A 17138-nucleotide genomic window follows, 5' to 3' on the forward strand; every position below is an offset into this window, starting at 1 on the left:
TGTTCACTGAGATATTCAACATCTCTTTATCTCAGTCGGTGATCCCCACATGCTTCAAAGAGTCCATCATTGTTCCTGTCCCGAAGAAACCCCACCCTGCTTCTCTCAATGACTATCGCCCTGTAGCCCTCACCTCAGTAGTGATGAAGTGCTTTGAACGCCTGGTCAGAGACTTCATCATTTCTTCACTACCAGACACACTGGACCCACTACAGTTCGTTTACCGTCCAAATCGTTCCACAGACGATGCCATCTCTCATCTCCTCCACACATCACTCACTCACTTGGACACTAGAAGGGGGAATTATGTTAAAATGCTCTTCATAGACTACAGCTCTGCATTTAACACCATAATTCCCTCCACACTCACCACCAAGCTGGAGCATCTGGGACTCAGCTCATCTATGTGTCAGTGGATCTCCAACTTCCTAACTGGCAGACCACAGGCAGTAAGGATGGGCGGACATGTCTCAGCCTCCACCACTCTCAGCACTGGAGCCCCCCAGGGGTGTGTTCTGAGCCCCCTGCTGTACTCTTTGTACACATATGACTGTGTGGCCACTACCAGCTCCACCACCATCATCAAGTTTGCTGACGACACCGTCGTGGTGGGCCTGATCTCTGATAACAACGAGACGGCCTACCTGAAGGAGATTCGGAATCTGGAGAACTGGTGCCAGAGGAACAACCTCCTTCTAAACGTCAGTAAGACAAAGGAGCTGATAGTGGACTTCAGCACTAAGCAGGAGAGGAACTACCAGACCCCCGTCATCAACGAGTGCCCAGTGGAGAGAGTGGACAGCTTCAAATACCTCGGAGTTCACATCACGCAGGACCTGTCATGGTCCTGTCACATCAACTCCGTGGTGAAAAAGGCCCGACAGCGTCTCTACCACCTCAGACGCTTGAGAGACTTCCAACTGCCCTCCAAGGTGCTCAGGAACTTTTACTCGTGCACCATAGAGAGCATCCTGGCGGGAAACATCTTAACCTGGTTCGGGAACAGCACCATGCAGGACAGACGAGCTCTACAGAGGGTTGTGCGGTCAGCTGAGCGCACCATCCGCTCCGAGCTCCCTGACCTGCACTCAATCTACAGCAGGCGGTGCTGGACCAAGGCCAGGAAGATCGTGAAGGACCTCAGCCATCCCAACAACAGACTGTTCTCTCTGTTGAGGTCAGGAAAGCGATTCCGCTCCCTGAAGACCAACACAGAGAGACTGAGGAGGAGCTTCTTCCCGCAGGCGATACGGTCTCTCAATCACACCACCACACAGTACTGACCCACACATATGGTTCTTACACACACACACTGGACTTTCTGGACTTTGGTTTTGCACAACACTGGTCACTATATTCTTCATTTCCGGTTAATACTTGTACAGCTGCTGTTATTGTGTATATATTTATTTATATTTAGATTTCTTCATACATTCTTATATAGTTCTATATTGTGTATTTTGTTGTACAGTTATTTTATTTTCAACTTTAATTTATATATTTATCTTTATCTTATTCTTCCCAGTTAAATTTACCCTTCATTCTAATTTGTGTTGTACAGTTATTTCATTTTTAACCTTAATTTATATTTTATTCCTTCCTAGTTAAATTTACCCTTTTTAATTTTTCATATTTATTTCCTATCTTATTCATAGCCTTTTCCTTTTTTGTTTTCTTTAGGTCACGAGCAGTTGTCCAAGCATTTCACTACATATCGTACTGTGTATGACTGTGTACGTGACAAATAAAATTTGAATTTGAATTTGAATTTGAAATCCAACCTATGTTCCAGTTTGTTAGATGAGCCACTGGGCAGTAGGACAGGCAGGTTCAAAAAAATGAATGAGGGGGATACACTGAACACAGTGTATATTAATTTTTTATTTTCATTTTACTTAAAATATATGTTTTTGTTAAGTTCCATCCATCCATCCATCTTCATCCGCTTTATCCGGGGCCGGGTCGCGGGGGCAGCAGCCTAAGGAAAGAGGCCCAGACCTCCCTCTCCCCAGCCACCTCCTCCAGCTTATCCGGGGGAATACCAAGGCGTTCGCAGGCCAGCCGAGAGATATAATCTCTCCAGCGTGTCCTGGGTCTGCCCCGGGGCCTCCTCCCGGTGGGACATGCCTGGAACACCTCACCTAGGAGGCGCCCAGGGGGCATCCTTATCAGATGCCCGAACCACCTCAGCTGGCTCCTTTTGATGTGGAGCAGCAGCTGCTCTACTCTGAGCCCCTCCCGGATGGCCGAACTTCTCACCCTATCTCTAAGGGAGAGGCCAGCCACCCTTCGGAGGAAGCTCATTTCTGCCGCTTGTATCCGCAATCTCGTTCTTTCGGTCACTACCCACAGCTCGTGGCCATAGGTGAGGGTAGGGACGTAGATCGACCGGTAAATTGAGAGCTTCGCTTTTACACTAAGCTCCCTCTTCACCACGACGGACCGGTGCAGCGTCCGCATTACTGCAGCTGCAGCCCCAATCCGTCTGTCGATCTCCGGCTCCCTTCTCCCATCACTCGCGAACAAGACCCCGAGATACTTGAACTCCTCCATTTGGGGCAGGAACTCATCCCCGACCCAGAGTGGGCACTCCACCCTTTTCCGGCTGAGAACCATGCCCTCAGATTTGGAGGTGCTGATTCTCATTCCCGCTGCTTCATACTCGGCTGCGAACCGTTCCAGTGCGAGGTGGAGGCCCTCACCCGATGAAGCCAACAGAACCACATCATCTGCAAAAATCAGAGATGAGATTCTGAGGCCACCAAAGCGAAAGCCCTCCGCCACTTGGCTGCACCTAGAAATCCTGTCCATAAAAATTATGAACAGAACCGGAGACAAAGGACAACCCTGGCGGAGCCCATCACCCACCGGGAACGAGTCCGACTTATTGCCGGCAATGCGAACCAAGCTCTTGCAACGGTTGTATAGGGATCGAATGGCCCGTAGCAATGGGCCAGACACCCCATATTCCCGCAACACCTCCCACAGGACACCCCGAGGGACACGGTCGAATGCCTTCTCCAAGTCCACAAAACACATGTAGACTGGTTGGGCAAACTCCCATGCACCCTCAAGTATCCTGGAGAGGATAAAGAGCTGGTCCAGTGTTCCGCGACCAGGACGAAAACCACATTGTTCCTCCTGTATCCGAGGTTCGACTAACGGACAAACTCTCCTTTCCAGCACCCTGGCATAGACTTTCCCAGGGAGGCTGAGGAGTGTGATCCCCCTGTAGTTGGAACACACCCTCCGGTCCCCCTTCTTAAAGATGGGGACCACCACCCCGGTCTGCCAGTCCACAGGTACTGCCCCTGATCTCCACGCAACATTGCAGAGGCGTGTCAACCAGGACAGCCCTACAACGTCCAGAGCCTTCAGGAACTCGGGGCGGACCTCATCAACACCAGGGGCTCTGCCACCAAGGAGTTGTTTAACTGCCTCAGTGACCTTGCCCCCGGAAATTGGCGGGTCATTCCCCTCATCCCCAGACTCTGCTTCCTCCTCGGAAGACGTGTCAGTGGGATTAAGGAGGTCCTCGAAGTATTCCTTCCACCGCCTGACAATTTTCTCAGTCGACGTCACCAGCGCTCCGCCAGCACTATACACAGCGCGGGTAGAGCACCGCTTTCCCCTCCTGAGATGTCTGAAGGCTTGCCAGAATCTCTTCGAGGCAGTCCGAAAGTCTTTTTCCATGGCCTTTCCGAACTCCTCCCACACCCGAGTTTTTGCTTCAGCCACTGCCCGAGCCGCATTCCGCTTGGCCTGTCGATACCTGTCGGCTGCCTCCGGAGTCCCACAGGCTAACCAAGCCCGATAGGACTCCTTCTTCAGCCTGGTGGCTCCCTTCACCTCTGGTGTCCACCATTTGGTTCGGGGATTACCACCACGGCAGGCACCAACCACCTTGCGGCCGCAGCTCAATGCAGCAGCTTCGGCAATGGAGACGCTGAACATGGTCCATTTGCACTCAATGTCCCCAGTCTCCCTCGGAATGCTGTTGAAGCTCTGCCGGAGGTGTGCATTGAAGATCTCGTGGACTGGGGCCTCTGCTAGACGTTCCCAGCACACCCTCACTACGCGTTTAGGTGCACCAGGTCTGTCCAGCGTCCTCCCCCGCCACCTGATCCAACTCACCACCAGGTGGTGATCAGTTGACAGCTCAGCCCCTCTCTTTACCCGAGTGTCCAGAACATATGGTCGCAGGTCTGCTGATACGATTACAAAATCGATCATCAACCTACGGCCTAGAGCGTCCTGGTGCCACGTGCACTTATGGACACTCTTATGTTCGAACAGGGTGTTCGTTATGGCCAAACTGTGATTAGCACAGAAGTCCAATAACAAAGCACCGCTCGGGTTCAGATCAGGGAGGCCGTTCCTCCCAATCACGCCCCTCCAGGTCTCACTGTCGTTACCCACGTGAGCATTGAGGTCTCCCAGCAGGACAACAGAGTCTCCAGGTGGAGTACCCTCCAGCACCCCCCCCCCCCCCCCCCCCCCCCGGGACTCTAAGAAGGCTGGGTACTCTGAACTGCCACTCGGCGCATAAGCGCAGATGACAGTCAGGACCCATTCCCCGACCGTAAGGCGCAGGGAACAAACCCTCTCGTCCACCGGGAAAAACCCCAACGTACCGGCAGCAAGCCGAGGGGATATTAGGATACCCACCCCAGCCCGCCGCCTCTCACCAGGGGCAACTCCAGACTGAGACAGAGTCCAGCCCCTCTCCAGGAGACTGGTTCCAGAGCCCAAGCCATGTGTAGAGGTGAGCCCGACTATATCTAGCCGGTACCTCTCAACCTCACGCACTAACTCAGGCTCCTTCCCCACCAGAGAGGTGACATTCCATGTCCCTATTGCCAGTCTTGGCAGCCGGGGGTCAGTCCGCCAGGGCCTCCGCTCCTGGCCGCCACCCGACACACAATGCACCCGACCCCTATGGCGCCTCCTGCGGGTGGTGGGCCTGCGGGAGGATGGGCCCATGTCTCCTCTTCGGGCTGTGCCCGGCCGGGCCCCATGGACTAAGGCCCGGCCACCAGACGCTCGCCCTCGGGCGCCCTCCCCGGGTCTGGCTAAAGGGCGGGGCCCCGGTAACCCTATCCCGGGCAGGGTAAACTGTTCCCTCGGTGTCCTTTTCATAAGGGTCTTATGAATCGCTCTTTGTCTGGTCCCTCACCCAGGGCCAATTTGCCATGGGAGACCCTACCAGGGGGCAAAAGCCCCCAGACAACATAGCCCCTGGGATCCCTGGGACACACAAACCCCTCCACCACAATAAGGTAGCGATTCAAGGAGGGGTTTTTGTTAAGTTAACATATGTTTTTCTAATCAAGCCTACGTAATTGTGTCTATTATTCAACGTACATAATACTAATGTGTTACTTGATGGCAGATCATTTAAGTTAAGTCAATTAGGATTGATATACTTTGTATATCCACAAGATGGCAGTAATGCAAAAACAGTTGTAATAAAACCGCGAAGAACAAGAAGGTTTCACGGCTTGTGCCTGCTCATGCGCAGGACTTCAAATTTAACTTGAAAACGTTGTTTTGGTGCCAAACTGCTGTTTCTTTGAGAGGTAAGACAACTTTTTTCTTTGACTATGCAGTATCTACATGTCGAGCATGGTTATATTTTGCGTTTGTTTTAAAAGACATGTTATATCGTTTGCATGTGCTTGTTCTACATTAGTTTTACTGGGTCCTGGACATGCTTATTTTGTGGACTGTGTAAGAAACAATTTTTATTGTTTTTTGTTTTATTAAGGGATTAGCTACAGGGGTTCATGGGGTTATTTTTTCATTTGCTTTCTTGGGATTCCTTTACTGTAATCCGAGAGTCATAAATATTGAATAGGATAGCAAGGATAGCATAAAGTGACGTTTAAAATCCAAAAAGCCAAGGGCGAAAGCCACTGTGACACCATTGTCATGCTCTATCAGTAATCTGTATTATGTAAAAATGGTCTGTAAATACAGCATGTTTCCTAGCGGAGTTATACATATCAACATAGTTATAAATTACAGTTTGTGAAAGTACACACTTAATTTTTTAAATAAAATTATTCACGTCATATGAGTGGACAGACAATGGAGGTCGACAGACCTGGTGATAATTGCTTCTATAGAAAGTTAGCACATGGCAGTGTCAATCTCTTGCTTTTCTTCTGAGTAGTATTTTATTTAGTTGTAATTCAATCACTAATTTGCTTCTTGAAATTAAGTAATGAATTTCTTTTTTTACTTTATAAATTTCAGATCCTGCCTTTACCTGCTCCCTTCTATACTGATGTGGTGTATGTGGTACTGCTGAGCTTGTATGTGGTATGTGAACTGTTATACTTTTAAAAACAAAACTGTTTTACAAGTTAAGTTTTCTTTAGTGGCCCATCCCATGCCCCTGTTATTTCTTCTCCAGATCTGGACCATTGTAAAGGTTCAAGGGCCTGTGGCATGAAATTCTTTTCAGATCAGCTGTGATCAATATTTTTTGGAACATGATAAATAACAATAAAAGCTGTAATGGCTCCATTAGCATTTTGTGTAAATGTTTGTGTTAAAATTATAGCTTTAATGAGGTCTTTCTACATTAGTTTTAGTTATAAAGTATGTATATGTGTACATATAGTATGTATATTTACAGTACAGTATGTTGTCTGTGAAGGTTCTCAGTCATCCAGGTCATCGTAGTCAAAGGAGCTTGCAAAGAAAAGCGTCTGGACTTCTTTAAGTTGCTTGAAGACGTTTCACCTCTCATCCGAGAAGCTTCTTCAGTTCTAAGGTCAAATGGTGGAGAGTCCCAGATATAAACCTAGTGGGAGTGACCCCCCACGGAGGGACAAAAGGACCCCCTGATGATCCTCTAATCGCCTGAGCCAAGGTGGGAAACTGGGCGTGGGTCCCAATCAGCCAGAGTTTCGGGTGTGTTCATTGTGAAACCTGGCCCCACCTTATCATGCGAATTCCTGAGGTCAGATGGCCCAAGATGTGAGTGGGCGTTAAGGCGTCTGGGAAGGGATCTCAAAACTGGATTATAGATGGCAGAGAGTTGGTGTCATAAACCCCCGCCTCTGTTCAAAGATGGTCGCTCACAGTGGACATAGATGGCTTCTTTCACTCCTCTTTCAAACCATCTGTCCTCTCTGTCCAAAATGTGAACATTGGCATCCTCGAAAGAGTGTCCTTTATCCTTAAGATGCAGATGGACTGCTGAGTCTTGTCCTGTGGAGGTGGCTCTTCTGTGTTGTGCCATGCGCTTGTGAAGTGGCTGTTTGGTCTCTCCAATGTAGAGGTCTGAGCATTCCTCGCTGCACTGTACAGCATACACCACATTGTTAAGTTTGTGTTTTGGCGTTTTGTCTTTCGGGTGAACCAGTTTCTGTCTGAGCGTGTTGCTGGGTCTGAAATACACTGGGATGTCATGCTTGGAGAAAACTCTCCTGAGTTTTTCTGATAACCGCACGTTTCGAGTGCTTCCTTTACATGTGTGTGTTCCTTCTTTTTCCCTTCAGGCTTAGAGGGAACATGTTCTGTAGGGTCCTAATTACTCCAAGTTTGTGTTCCAAAGGGTGATGGGAGTCAAAGAGGAGGTACTGGTCCGTGTGTGTGGGCTTCCGGTAAACTTCGATGTTGAGTTTGCCGTTCTCTTCAATGTGCACAGCGCAGTCCAGGAAAGGCAGACAGTTGTCCTTTGTGTCTTCCCTGGTGAACTTGATGTTTTTATCCACAGCGTTGATGTGCACAGTGAAGGATTCCACTTCTTGTGTCTTTATTTTGACCCAGGTGTCGTCCACATATCTGTACCAGTGGCTGGGTACTCTTCCTTTGAAAGAGCCAAGAGCCTTCCTTTCCACTTCCTCCATGTAAAGGTTGGCTACAATAGGTGACACGGGGGAGCCCATGGCACTGCCATGGTATCTGTAGTCTGCATTTACCACATGTGTATCTGTTGCAGTGAACACATCGCACAGTGGCATGATTGTTCTTGCAATTGTGTTTGACCTGACACATGGCTCTTTTTCCAGGGCTCGGTGTGGAGGGTTGTGTCAAAGGCAACTGTTCTTTTCTTGCCTTCTTCGCAGCTACATGAGAGTGAGCTAACTCCCTTGCAAGCTCCACCAGGAAGTCCACCCGTCTTTCCTTCGTCCCGGAGCATGCTTGATACAGCACATGTGCATTCAGTGCTGCCATGTCAATCATGTTATAAAACACGGCAACTGGCCAGCGCCGTGTTCCTCTGCGGACAGTGTACTCCCGAACCATCTGGTCCATCACATCCACGCCACACTTTGTTTTGTTGTAAAGGGTGACAGTGTTTGGCTTCCTTTTGGTAGTGTTATCAGTCTGAACCACGCCGTGCATGCTGCTAAGAATATAGACTGTCTTCTTCCGTTTGGCCGCATATGCCGTCAGCGTGGCAGCAGAGGTTGAAAACACCTAAGAAATAAGATAAATTGTTATTTCCATAGCACTTTTACACACAATGAAACACATAAACATAGAACCACAAAAGACCTGCAACATACCTGAGTGGTGAATTCATTGCGATCTGTCTGTCTAGTGGATTGAGGAATTTCCCTGCGAATCTTGTTGACTGTGCCGAGGATGGTGGTTTTCCGTCTAAGAAGTTTTTGCGCAAGTGAAAGCGATGTGAAAAAATTGTCCGTGGTAACATTTCTGCCCTTGTCTAGGAATGGTTCCATCAGCCTCATTACTACATTTTCAGAAAGTCTCTCCCCAGTGGGACGACTGGGGTCCTTGCCAAGATATGGGAAGACATTGCAAATGTACTTGGATTTTAGGTCGCAAGCCACCCCAAACTTGATCCCAAACTTGTCCGGCTTACTTGCAATATACTGCAGGAAACTGCACCGAGTCTTTGATGGGAAAAGCTGTTCATCAACGGTGATATGTAGACCAGGGTTGTAGCACGTGATGCAGTTGGTGACCAATGATCCCCACAAACTGGAAATTGCAGCGAACTTATCAGTCTTTGCTCAATCACTGCGGGTGGACTTGTCATCAAAGCGTAGGTGTTGCATGATTTCTTGGAAGCAGTTTCGTGCCATAGTTCCAATTATCTGTGGGTTTCCCAGGTTTGCTGACCAGCAGTCATTTAGAGATGGAACCCTGGTAACCCCCCGCAAGATGACAATTGCAATAAATGCCATTAGTTCAGGGAGGTCCATGAACCAATGAACATGCTCCGTTTGCTGTGCATGTTGAACAGTCCATTCTTGAATGCTACGAAGCATGTCAAGAGTGATGAAACACAGGAAGCTCCGAAGGCGACTCGTGATATTTCTCCTGGCCTTAGCCGTTGGCTCTCCATCTGCAGCGTACGCTTCTATTGGGGTGAAAGGGAGACAGGTCCCCACCTGTTCTTCACGCCACACTGTGCCATCTTTCGCTGTCTCAGTCCCCAAACAAGCTCTCTTTTTAGGTGCAGTCTCCTCATCTGCAGTGTGAACAAATTCAAATTGTGAGCAATGGGAAGGTCCAGTATCTCCTCCTCTGTATCAGAATAATGTCTGAAATATCTTACTTACAAACTACATCCACTTACTTATTTGAAATGAAATAGGAAATAACATGAAATGCAACTAACCGGAAGACTGATCAGACAGCTCTGAGTCCGAATCCGGCTGAACTTGTAGGTCTTCTCCATCCGAGTCACAAGGGTCGACTTCCCTCAGGATCATTTCCAAGGCCTGCTGAGTGGTGAGTCTTCTCTGCATTTTCTTTCCTTGGAGAGGAGGTCCGTACACCACAGAATTCTTCAGGGCAATGAAGGATTAGGCTAAGTGTAGTGAGATTGTATCATATATATAGGGCTTGGCTTCCTGATCAATGCTCCACTACCAAAAGGAAGCCAAGCCCTGCCACCCTTTACAACAAAACAAGGTGTGATCACATTGATGCCACAATGGACGACTGATCAATGCTCCACTACCAAAAGGAAGCCAAGCCCTGCCACCCTTTACAACAAAACAAGGTGTGATCACAGGGCTTGGCTTCCTTTTGGTAGTGGACAATTGATCAGGAAGCCAAGCCAAGGTAAATGCAGACTACAGATACCATGGCAGTGCCAGGATTGTGAGTGATTGCTGAAAATGTTGAAATGTACTCACTCACTTTTTATAATTATTTGTAAAAATGTGTACAAATGGTTGATTTTTTGTACTGTTTTTATCAATAAATCTCAGCAACAAAGGACATACACCCATGTGTGTTGATTTCTCCCTAAGATGGCAAACTGAAACACTCCAAGTTGGTGACTTTTGGAGATTTGTTTCCCTGGATGATTGAGAATGCATCAAGATGAAACACAAAAGGAAGCTCACCGCTTTTAGCAGCTCCCCCCCCCCCTCATCCACACACCCCCACTCCCCTCCCTCCAGAATTCCCAGGTAACAACCCAATTTACATATGAATGACTAGCCAATTTAGCTTCCACTTGCCTGAAGCTAAAGCTTAGCTAAAAGCCTACCAGCCATTTGGCTGGTGGCGGGTTTTAAAGGTAGAAAGGTAGAAGCCTGGGACTGCCAGTGTTAAACGGCTAGTGTATGGTAGCTGCACATTGTACTTACATTTATATTAAGCAAGACAGGGTTTGGTACTCAAAACTTTGGAAAATTAAAATTACCTAAACATATGTAAAATCTAATCCCTCAATTTTGGGTTAAACCATAAGTGAATGGTGTTTATGTTAAAGATCAGTTTTTGAATGCAAAAAAGATGATGTATTAGTTTGTCTTTACCTCCATTAAGGACATATATAATGTGGTGGAAACCCTGCCCAACAGGTTAACTATTCATGTCCATGTGATGATTAGTTGGTCTTGTGTACATGTCTATCTGTGAAGTGGATATGTCATTCATTTTGCGTATAATGTGAGTTTGTGTCATCCTAAAGTATTTCTGTTTTCTCTTCCTGCATCTCTGCCACTCTCTACAGAAGGAAACTATTGAAAAGAGGAGGGAGTGTGTCCTCAGGGCACTACCTTTTTACCTGAATGAAGACCCAAGCATCCTCTTCAAAGAATAATTGGTTGGTAATTTTAGTTTAGTTTTTTATCTGTATTAAACCAAATTTTGAATAACTAATGTTATTGCATGTTGTAATGTTGTTGTTGTAACTTGCATGGAACCTGTTTAAATGTTTTGGGAAATCTTCTTGTATACCCAAAGTATTTATATTTATTGTTGAATCTGTAGTCTAAAATAGTGGCTCACTGGGGTGCATATTCCTAATATTGTGTTTACTTCATTAAAGTGGACGCCATTTTTCTATGTTTTTGTGTCTAAGCTACAGCTACCGCTGTTCAGAGGGAGCTGGAACAAATTACCCTTGCTATCTTCACCATCGAAAGAGTTGATGCCAGCACTCCTCCAGCTGATGTGGGTATAACCATCTCGGGTGTTCTGCATGACCTGGAAGACCTGGCCTCTGCATGTGCACTCTTAATGGGTGGGATATATGCACTGAATCTCAGTTAAACTCAAGACTGAAAGCTTTCTTTGAAGTACTTCAGAAGCTCTTCCTTCATCTGTATGTCAGCAGACTCTTGACCAAGGTATAGAATAAATCAATAAGTCAATAAGTCAAGAATAAACTGAATGAATAAGCCAACCCTTAATTTGGATGATGAATGTTCTGTCAGATGGACAGAAGTTTTTCGGAGGCCGAATGGGAATGAAATGGTAATTTGTTGAAAATGACAGATAAAGGGAAAATTACATTGAAGAGAAATTTGGAAAATTTTGAAAAGTTTGTAAACTACTACAATTTGAGAGATGATACTGCACCAGAAATGATGAAGGGTGGTGTGTATATTAGCGTTCAAGGCATATTGTTATGAGGTGGAAATATGTTCATATTCTGTTTGTGCTACATTGTGTGCATTGTAAGGGTAATTGCAATACATACTAAGAATAAGGGTAATTTAGGAAGACAGGATGAATGTATATTTTGCAGGCTTTTAAAGATGAACAATTGTTTCCATGTTAAAATGTTTACAACTCAAGCTTTTTGCCCAAACACTGGTAAAATAAACGTTGACAGTGGCAAGTGTTAAATGGTTACTGCTGTGCTGTTACTGTCAGGGTCCTGGGTCTGAGTGATCCAGGATCCCTGGGCAGTCATGGACTGGTGATATTATATGTATTTTTGGTGTTGCTGCTGCTCTTCTCCATGCTTGTAGATGTGTGTGTGTGTGTGTATGGGTGCAGTTGTGTATGTACACTGGTTTACAGGCGCCTTCAGGCCTGGTGGGTGTTGCCCGGCTAGGGGACTGGCCACACCCGACGCTACACACCTGCCGCTGATCAGGGCTCGTCGGGGGAGCTACTTAGGAGAGTCTTGGAGCTCCCACCGACGCGAGATCATTCCATGAGACTCCACGTTAGTCATCCAGTTGAACTGAGTTAGTGTGTGTATGCCGGTGGTTATATGTGTCCTGACGGCTGTGTCTATTGTGTCCCCAGGAGAAGTGTGGAGCGCCAGACAGCAGCCAGCACGAGGGGTGCTGAGACACGGGAGCAGAGAGCACTGAGACACGGACTATTCACGGAGAGACACGACACGGGAGTCAGGGAAAGCGCGGGGATTTATGGTTGTTTGTACCATAAACTGTAAATAAACGCACTGTTTGTACATAGAGCACTGCGCCTGGGTCCTCCTTCCCCACACCTCCCACGGTTTGCCATGCCGAACCGTGACAGTTACAAAAAAACTGAACGCTGACAAGCTGTTTTATTGTTAGACCATAATGTTGGCATGTTTTATTAAAGTTTTATTTGGGATGGTGATATAATTTTCTTTGATTGCTAATATCAGTGGACTATTTATTATTATTATTATTATTATTATTATTATTATTATTATTATTATTATTATTATTATTATTACATTAATTTTTTAAATTGTGGCTGCTGAGGTGGGCACTTCACTTTGCATTGTTAAAGGAAAGCACTTCATTGGCGTTGTGTTACTGGACTGACCCTAAGCAATCATTGCAAATAGCAACTTTGCTATCCATTTTAGACACTAAAAGAAAAAACACTCCAAAGACCTTACTAGCATAACATATGCATAACTCAACTGTCATCTTATCAACATGTTATGTGGTCTTCAATGTTTTTTTTCTTCTATTTCTGGCAGATACAGACATTTAATTTAGGCCTGGGTCAAAATCAAGACACAAGAAGTGGAATCCTTCACTGCGCACATTAACGCTGTGGATAAAAACATCAAGTTCACCAGGGAAGACACAAAGGACAACTGTTTGCCTTTCCTGGACTGCGCTGTGCACATTGAAGAGAACGGCAACCTCAACATCGAAGTTTACCGGAAGCCCACACACACGGGCCAGTACCTCCTCTTTGACTCCCATCACCCTCTGGAACACAAACTTGGAGTAATTAGGACCCTACATCACCGGGCAGAACATGTTCCCTCTAAGCCTGAAGGAAAAAAGAAGGAACACACACATATAAAGGAAGCACTCGAAACGAGCGGCTATCCTAAATGGGCGTTCTTAAAGTCAGCAAAGAGGCACAGAAAAGAAGACCAGACACCAGCGAGGGAGGATAAGAAGGACAAACGCAACAACATTGTCATCCCCTATGTAGCCGGTGTATCAGAGAAACTCAGGAGAGTTTTCTCCAAGCATGACATCCCGGTGCATTTCAGACCCAGCAACACGCTCAGACAAAAACTGGTTCACCCGAAAGACAAAACGCCAAAACACAGACTTAACAATGTGGTGTATGCTGTACAGAGCAGCGAGGAATGCCCAGACCTCTACATTGGAGAGACCAATCAGCCACTTCACAAGCGCATGGCACAAAACAGAAGAGCCACCTCCAGAGGACAAGACTCAGCAGTCCATCTGCATCTTAAGGATAAAGGACACTCTTTCGAGGATGCCAATGTTCACATTTTGGACGGAGAGGACAGATGGTTTGAAAGAGGAGTGAGAGAAGCCATTAAAGTCCACTGTGAGCGACCATCTTTGAACAGAGGCGGGGGTTTACGACACCAACTCTCTGCCATCTATAATCCAGTTTTGAGATCCCTTCCCAGACGCCTTAACGCCCACTCACATCCTGGGCCATCTGATCTCAGGAATTCGCATGATAAGGTGGGGCCAGGTTTCACAATGAACTCACCCGAAACTCTGGCTGATTGGGACCCACACCCAGTTTCCCACCTTGGCTCAGGCGATTAGAGGATCATCAGGGGGTCCTTTTGTCCCTCCGTGGGGGGTTACTCCCACTAGGTTTATATCTGGGACTCTCCACCATTTGACCTTAGAACTGAAGAAGCTTCTCGGATGAGAGGTGAAACGTCTTCAAGTAACTTAAAAAAGTCCAGACGCTTTTCTTTGCAAGCTCCTTTGGCAACAGTGGGAAGAAAAAACTCCCTTTTAACAGGAAGAAACCTCCGGCAGAACCGGGCTCAGGTAGGGGCGGGGCCATCTGCTGTGATTGGTTGGGGTGAGAGAAGGAAGACAGGATAAAAGATATGCTGTGGAAGACAGACAGAGATTAATAACAGATATGATTCAGTGCAGAGAGGTCTATTAACACATTGTGAGTGAGAAAGGTGACTGGAAAGGAAAAACTCAATGCATCATGGGAATCCCCGGCAGCCTACGTCTATTGCAGCATAACTAAGGGAGGATTCAGAGTCACCTGGTCCAGCCCTAACTATATGCTTTAGGAAAAAGGAAAGTTTGAAGCCTAATCTTGAAAGTAGAGATAGTGTCTGTCTCCTGATTCCAAAATGGAAGCTGGTTCCAAAGAAGAGGGGCCTGAAAACTGAAGGCTCTGCCTCCCATTCTACTTTTAAATACTCTAGGAACAACAAGTAGGCCTGCAGAGCGAGAGCGTGGTGCTCTAAAAGGGTGATATGGTACTACAAGGTCATTAAGATAAGATTGGGCCTGATTATTTAAGACCTTGTATGTGAGGAGCAGGATTTTGAATTCTGGATTTAACAGGAAGCCAATGAAGGGAAGCCAAAACAGGAGAAATCTGCTCTCTCTTTCTAGTCCCTGTCAGGACTCTTGCTGGAGCATTTTGGATTAGCTGAAGGCTTTTCAGCGAGTTTTTTGGACATCCTGATAATAATGAATTGCAGTCGTCCAGCCTGGAAGTAATAAATGCATGAACTAGTTTTTCAGCGTCACTCTGAGACAGGATATTTCTAACTTTAGAGATGTTGTGCAAATGGAAGAAAGCAGTCTTACATATTTGTTTATTATGTGCGTTGAAGGACATGTTCTGGTCAAAAATGACTCCAAGGTTCCTCACAGTGTTACTGGAGGCCAAGGTAATGCCATCCAGAGTAAGAATCTGCTTAGATACCATATTTCTAAGATTTTCAGGGCCGAGTACAATAACCTCAGTTTGATCTGAATTAAGAAGCAGAAAGTTAGCGGCCATCCAGGTCTTTATGTCTTTAAGACATTCCTGTAGTTTAACTAATTGGTGTGTGTTATCTGGCTTCATGGACAGATAGAGCTGGGTGTCATCTGCATAGCAGTGTAAATGTATGCTATGTCTTCTAATGATGCTGCCTAAGGGAAGCATGTATAATGTAAACAGAATTGGTCCTAGCACTGAACCCTGTGGAACTCCATAATTAACCTCAGAGTGTGAAGAGGACTCTCCATTTACATGCACAAACTGGAGTCTATTGGATAGATATGATACAAACCACTGCAGTGCAGTACCAGTAATACCTACAGCATGTTCTAATCGCTCTAATAGGATATTATGGTCGACAGTATCGAACGCTGCACTGAGGTCTAGCAGGACAAGCACAGAGATGAGTCCACTGTCAGAGGCCATAAGAAGATCATTTGTAACCTTCACTAAAGCTTTTTTCTGTGCTGTGATGAGCTCTGAAACCTGACTGAAACTCTTCAAATAAGCCATTCCTCTGCAGATGATCTGTTGGTTGTTTGACAACTACTCTTTCAAGGATTTTGATATGAAAGGAAGGTTGGAGATTGGCGTATAATTAGCTAAGACTGCTGGGCCTAGAGACGCTTTTTAAGTAAAGGTTAACTACAGCCAGCTTGAAGGCCTGTGGTACATAGCCGATTATCAGAGATAGGTTAAACATATTTAAGATCGAAGAATTATTTAATGGCAGGACTTCTTTGAGCAGTTTTGTAGGAATGGGGTCTAAAAGACATGTTGATGGTTTGGAGGAAGCAATTATTGAAGTTAACTCAGAAAGATCAATTGGAGAAAAAGAGTCTAACTTAACATCAATGGTACTAAGAGTAGCTGTAGATAATATTACATCTGTGGGATGATTATTGGTAATTTTTTCTCTAATGATAAACATTTTATTCATGAAGAAGTTCATGAAGTCATTAATAGCTAAACTTTAAAGGGATGGTTGGCTCAACAGAGCTCTGACTGTTTGTCAGCCTGGCTACAGTGCTGAAGAGAAACCTGGGGTTGTTCTTATTTTCTTCAATCAGTGCCGAATAGTAAGATGTTCTTGCTTTGCGGAGGGCTTTCTTATAAAGCAACAAACTATTTCTCCAGGCTAAATGATGATCCTCTAAATTTGTGACACGCCATTTCCTCTCCAGCTTACGAGTCATCTACTTTAGGCTACATGTTTGAGAATTATACCACGGAGTTAGGTACTTCTGATTTGAGGCCTTAGTTTTCACCGGAGCTACAGTATCCAGAGTCGTACGTAGTGAGGAGGTAAAATTATTAACAAGATAATCGACCTCTGTTGGAGTAATGTTCAGATAGCTGCTCTGCTCTATGTTGGTACAGGGCTTTGAAGATGATAACAGTGGGTGGATTATATTCTTAAACTTAGTTACAGCGCTTTCAGAAAGACATCTACTGTGATAAAGTCTACTCTCCACTGCTGTGTAATCAATTGTTGTAAATGTAAATGTTATCAGGAAATGATCAGACAGGAGAGGGTTTTCAGGAAACACTGTTAAATGTTCAGTTTCTATGCCATATGTTAAAACAAGATCTAGAGTGTGATTAAAGTGGTGGGTGGGTTCTTTTACATTTTGAGAGAAACCAATTGAGTCTAATAACAGATTAAATGCCATGTTGAGGCTGTCATTTTTAGCATCTACATGGAT

Source organism: Astatotilapia calliptera, chromosome 1 (genome assembly GCF_900246225.1).
Source record: "Astatotilapia calliptera chromosome 1, fAstCal1.2, whole genome shotgun sequence".
In the NCBI taxonomy this organism is placed as follows: Eukaryota; Metazoa; Chordata; class Actinopteri; order Cichliformes; family Cichlidae; genus Astatotilapia; species Astatotilapia calliptera.